Raw genomic sequence first — 6,488 nt, forward strand, 5'->3', positions numbered from 1 at the left:
ATTTTATGTGTATTTCTGTTTAAAGACACCCTGTTAATATATATTGTCGATTCATTACATTGAATTCACGGCCACCAACATTATAACTCCTGCGTAAATGAAGCTTCCGTAAGACGTGTTTTCTCCAGAAGGCACATCACAGCCTCTGGTGCTGGGGAACACTGCGCAGCAGCAGTTCAGCATGACAGCTGGAGGCCACTGTAAGCAGCAAAATTACCAAGAAAAATATGGCACTAAATAGGCCATAAAAAGGACATTTCTTCCTGGAATGAGAGGTGAGACAGGAGGAGAGCCTCGCCATGACTGGGAACGTGCACGTAGGTAGACTCACATGTTTCCCTGCTCTGTGAGTGTTGGTGAATGACTGCAAAAGTGTCTGAGCATTGGTTTGGGGGTTATGAATAAATTTTAGCTAGTAGACGAATTCGTAAATATTGAATCCGCAAGTGTCAAGGATTAACTGATCTACTTTGCTCTGCCTCAACTAATAGCTTCAGGACTGATGGGAAGGAAAGAGGAAGCGCTTAATTGCACATTTGAAATGGAAATTACAAGACAGAGCTGTTGTACTAAAAGGCCAGATTCTTTTAAGCATTATAAGCTCTTAAAATACCTAATATGTACAAATATCTTTTTGTTGTTGTTGTTTTGGTGGCTGGCCCATAAGGGGATCTAAACTCTTGACCTTGGTGTTACAACACTGCACTCTAACCAACTGAGCTAACTGGCCAGCCATGTACAAATATTTCAGCACAAAAATATTAATGCTATGAGTTTTCTCCTTTTAAACATTTCCATGCTTAATTCTAAGTTGTACCAGGTTTGAAAGGTACCTATCTATGAATGGAATTATCATACTATCTCACACAATTTTTGGAGTTATCTTCTCTTACAGTTTTTGAGGTTGCCTTATTACTCACTTGAGGTTGTGGAATTCCTGGAGAGGTGGGCTGCTGACAGGGTTCTTGCTGGTGGCAGGCTGCAAGGCATCGGGGTGGGCCATCTGTGCAATCTCTTCCCAGCCCTACATTCTGGGCCTACATTCTGGGTACTTTGAAACTGGCCATGGTGGATGTATTTATACCATAGAAATATGCAAATGCTACAAGTTAGGGTTTTTTTGGAGAACTGGTTGTTAAACCATAACCAGCACATCACCACCACAAACCCTGCTGAGAGTTGCTGCATCAATATCTTCATGCTCCAAAAAGGGAGTGCTCACATAGCCAGAGACCCTTCTCACCTCTACTCACAAAAGTCTTCAGCCCTTATATCACTTGTTTGGATACTGCATTTCTTTGGCTCTTAGGAATTGTAACCCTGTGGAGTATGCATAAAGCAAATGTACTTCACAGGGCCTGGTTTTCCAAAGCCTTGCAGTTTCAAATATTGACCTTGCAAAGGACAGGAAATTTTCCCCAGGCTTTATAGTCTCTGTTGTAAGCTAAAGAATTGTAACACAGCAAGGTTGCTGGCTCAAAGACAGATAGGTTACTGATTGATATGTAAAGATACTGGGAAATTGCTGTAAGAAGAGAATGTTTGCTAAAATCAAGCTTTTGTTAGTGGATAGACTTAATTGCATTATAGAATGTCACCTTGCTTTTCCTACTGAATGTTACCAGCTTCTATTGTTAAACTTGTTAAACTGTATTTAGCAAAAACCCCACCTATGTTTTCTTCCTGTAACTTCCTGGTCTGGAGAATAAATGCGGGAAGAGAACCCCAATTTGTGGTTAATTTCCCAACTGGAAGGAATGCCTCGCTCTTGAGGGTTCCAGGAGATTAACCCCTTTTCGGGGCTTCTCACTGCTCAGAAGAGATGGGCTTTGAGTAATCTTTGGCAGTTCCATCACCCAGGGGAAAAGGGATGACAAATCCATGGGAGGCAAAGAAACACAACCCCAACTCAAAAAGCATAAATTTGATAGATTCCTGTATTCTTCCTAGGACCACACAACTCTTACAGCTATGGAAATAAAATCTGACTGAGTCTAGGCCCCCTCTCTCAGCTTTGTTCAGTTCAGTCACGACCTTGGAGATCATTCTATGTGTCATGCCAACCTCCACCCCCACCTCCAATCTATTGCACATCCCCTTGAGACATCCAGCCCTGGATCCTCATGCTATAAACTTCCATCACTTTTTTCCTGTTTAGAGTGTAGACGAGGGTTCCTTTTGCAGATAAGCCCCCTGGCCTCACAACCTGGGGTGCAGGCACCACCCTCCCCTGCCTGCAGTTCTCCTTGAGCCTTGTAAGTGACCGCAGCCAGTTCCCCAACACCTGGCACCAGCATGTGGACAAAAAAACCTATGCTGTTGTGCTGAGCCTGGTGATTCAGGCCGTAAAACTGCAGGCCAAGTTGTTAAACCCAGATTCAGGTAGACAGCCAAGCAGAGCCAAGGCTGCCCTGCATCTGAGTTTTGGCAGACAGAGCAGTTTCCCCATCTGTGGGAGCCTTGGTGTGGCCTTTCCTTACAGGAGGCAGTGCCAGCGTAATTTATTGGGCCATAATTGTTGAAAGGAACAGTCCTTAGGCCAGTCATTCAGGCCAAAAATATTTCTTTATTGAGCATTCTCAGTGTTCTCAGCCTTGTGCTATATGGTGGGGTGGTGTGTGTGTGTGTGTGTGTGTGTGTGTGTGTGTGTGTGTGTAGTGTGGGTGCATGTGTGTGTGTAGTGTGAATGTGCATGTGTGTGCATCTGTGTGTGTGTTTGAGGGGGGAATCACAAAAGACCATGGCCCAGTCCTTCTTCCAGTTAAGCAACAATAGAGCAGATTATGCTAAATGTCAAATATATAGTAGAAACAGAAAATGCTAAAGAATTTCACAGGAAGAACTTCTCCTAAGGGCTTTGAGTTTCAAGAGGTTTTGTAGGATGAATGGGATTTAGTCAGTGGAGAGCCAGGAGAGGCCACCTCACCTGGGAGAAGTGATGCACAGGATGGGCATGGAAGGGCCCAGGCTTGGTCAGGGGCTGGCAAGTCATCTGTGTGAGAAGATGGGGTCCCCTTGGGAGGGTGTCCTGACAGATGCGCTGGAGATGTGGGCAGAGGCTACATGGGAGGGGACCTTGAACGGCAGGCGAAGGAGTTGGAACTCTGTTCTGTAAGAAACAAGGAATCTCATTGACAGTTTTCGAGGAGAGGAGTGGCATGATCTGGTCTGTGTTGTCTGAAGGCAATTTTGCTCTCACTGTGGAGGTGTTTTCTCTAAGAGGAGCTTCAGCAGGGAGCCGATGTTACCAGTCAAAGGAAAGAAGGTCAGGTATGTTTCTAAGAGCGTCTCTTCTGCACTCACTGGGCTGTTCCCATTGTCCAGCCACCACCTGCTGTAGATGTCAGAGATAACAATGTGATTCCTACTGATAATAGTAGTAATAATAACAATAATAATAATAACCACAAAACCAGTAAAATTTATTAAGTAATTCCTACATGCTATGCCCTGAGTTATGCACTCTATGTGAATGATTTTGTAAAATACTTAAATCAACCCTATGAAATAGACACTATTGTTATCCCCATTTTACAGATGGGAAAAACCAAAGCACGGAGAAGTGTGTGCATTTGCTCAAGGTCAGACAGCCAGGATGTGGCAGAGGGAAGGCAAGAGCCTGGCACCATCTGCCTCCAGAGTGTGAGCTCCGTCCTCCTGTACTGTACCCCTTTCTGAGATGAGCTGCTTCCTCTGTGAAGCAGTCCCCAGCGTATCCGGGTGCTATGGTGAGTGGGAGGCTGGATGTCAGCCCAGGCAGGAGGGTTAGTGAGTGGTCGGGGGCTACCTCTGGAAGGTGCAGGAGAACGAATTCAGACTACCTCGGAGCGTGTTTCTATGTAGGTCACAGGCTCTGACCACGGTCTTTCCAGTTCAGTTAGTCTAATAATGACATGATCACAGGACATATCTGGTCCATAGACATTTTCGTTTGTCCCACATACTGTTAAAGAAATGGAGTCAATGTTTAAAAACCAGATGATTTTACATAAAAGTCCAGAACTGCAGATTCTTTTAGAAAAGCTGGAGATCTGGCGGTAGTGTGTTTGCATCCTGCAGACCAACAACCAGCTGGAGTGAGCAGCAGCTGCCCAGTGCCTCGGGGGCTTTTGCTCCCCGGTCCACAAGCCCAGGCCACTCCCACAGTGTGTGTACGGACACCCAGCCCCCTTGATCCACTTATGTTACCTCCTTGGCTTCTATAAGTATTTGATTTTGAGACCCCAACAGATGCTTCCCCAAATAATCACAGGTGAACTGAAAGTGGGAGGGATAGCAAGAAAATGGATCACAGCATCAAGATCCAGAAAGATCTAGTCAACAGATGTGAAACTTTTGTAGAGATCAATGCAAAGTCTTACAATTTCCCACTAAATCAACTGTACTAGTGTGGACACAGGGATGTGGCTTAACAGTAAGAGCTGCAAACAAAATGAAACATTTATGTTTTAGTTAATGAAAACCTCAATATGAATCAACAGTATTATGTGAGTGCCAAAACCAGTTGTGACCGTCGGCTATACTAGTAGAAGTGTGTAGCACCTGTTTGACTTCCATGTAGAAGGGATTAGAGGTGTACTGTGTAGTCTCACAGGGTAGAGACGAAGGGAAGACAGACTTTGGTGTAAGGAAGCTGACCACAGCTGCCCAGAGACATAATAGCTTCCATGGGAGGGGGTGTGTTCCCTAGAAACAGGTGTGTTCAAGCATGAACCAGATGACCACTTGGCAAAAAGATAGAGTAGTGAGGGAACCATCAGAGGACAACTGTTCTTAAAAAACTTCAGGCCCATTTGGACCCTCCCCTTCTATAATTCCATGCACTAGAAGTCTCTCTGGAGAAAGGGAAATGAGAGTTAGTCTCATTGTGCCTGAAAGAAAGTGAGCCAAGATGCCACATACCATTCAAGCTTTATTAAAGGAAGAAAATCTGCTGGGCTGTGCTCAAAGTAGCAGGCAGCCCAGGGCTGCCCTGGAAAGGGGACAGCACCAGGTGTGGGGGTGGTTGAGCTTATATAGTGCACCAAGGGCTGGCTGATACCATCAAGGAGGGGCATTATGCTAATGTGGATCGGGGTGGAGAACTGCGTCCTTGTGGAAGCAAAAGGGGTTTCTGTTTAAGTCAGGAGGCTTCTCCTAAAGGGAAGGGGGAGGGGCAGGGAGGAGGTGGACGGTGCCATTGTGTACTTGGGCTTGTCTAAAGTGGCCCTGATTCTGTTGAAGATCTGTTATTCCTGCCTTCTAAGTATAGGAAAAAGGGGGAAACGGCGGAGGTCTCATTCTTCTGAGGCTACTTCCTGCTGGAGATGGGTGAAGATATGGAAAAAATAAAAGATTCAGGTGGCGGGGTATTCGTCTCGTGTGGGGAGGCTGTATTCCTCTGGGGAACGGTCACTGATTCTGAGGGGCTGATATCCTCCTCACAGGGACAATTCGGCGACCTTTTGGTTGGTGAAAGCCTGCATACGTTCCTTGCAAGAAATTAGAGAAACACCAAAAGAGACAAGGACCAAAAAGTAGGCTGAGTCCCAGCACAGTTAGGGGTCCTAGTAGGGGCATGAGCCAGGGTAACCAAGAGCTCAGTGAAATGGTTGAAGTTGTCGTGGATCGCCCCGGACTCATTTACATAATAACAGCATCCCTCCCCCAAGAAGAGGCAGGGGTCTTCCTTCTCGGCTGTAAGGAAGTAAAGGGCCCGACAGTTTTGTAAAGTGACTGTCAACTGTCATGAGTGAGGTGACCTGTCACTGGAGGGAGGAGATGCTGTCTATGCTTAGTTCTTCTGAGAGTGTTTGACAGAATTGAGAGGCAGTAGCAGGGCCCACTATGCCAGCCCCAGTTGCAGGAAGGATCCCTGCCCAATTAAAAGGTACAATTAGTGCCCTGTGGGAGCGGGGGCACTTCCTAAGAGGAGGGGCCTGAAGTTAGTCCCAGTCCCTTCTCTGTCCCTCTGTCTGTCTGGAGGGTGATGTCAGGGATGAGCCAAAAGAATATGCAAGAAATTGCGTTAGGGGGCAGGCAACAGGATAACGTAGTTTTACAAAGGAAGTATATTCTAGTTTTAGGGCATGGATGAGGAGGGGTAGGTGAGTGGTAGCATCTGGTGTTAGGGAGGCAGAGTGTGGGCAGGCCCCGCACAACAATGACAGTCCCCACTGAGGTGATATTGGAGGAAAGTGAAGAGACATTTGCAGAAACGCTGTGGGCTGCATCGACAGGGAGGAGGTGACCACAAAAAGCTTCTCGCAAAGTGGGAGACAGATGAGGTGCTCGGGGACCAGTGTGATTCGCTGAGGACTGCATCGTCCCTGTGGACCTGGAGCCTCCATGTTCCAGGTAAGGGGGAGCTTGAGATAGGAGGAAACACACGGGAAGGATGCGAAGGGTTCGGGAGCCAAAAGAATTTAAGGGGGACATTGCCACAATGACATTGCTAAGAAGCATCCTACCGATAGGAGGTAAAGACGTGCCAGGAGAAACCTTCCTAT

The sequence above is a fragment of the Cynocephalus volans genome, chromosome 7 (genome assembly GCF_027409185.1).
Source record: "Cynocephalus volans isolate mCynVol1 chromosome 7, mCynVol1.pri, whole genome shotgun sequence".
NCBI lineage: Eukaryota > Metazoa > Chordata > Mammalia > Dermoptera > Cynocephalidae > Cynocephalus > Cynocephalus volans.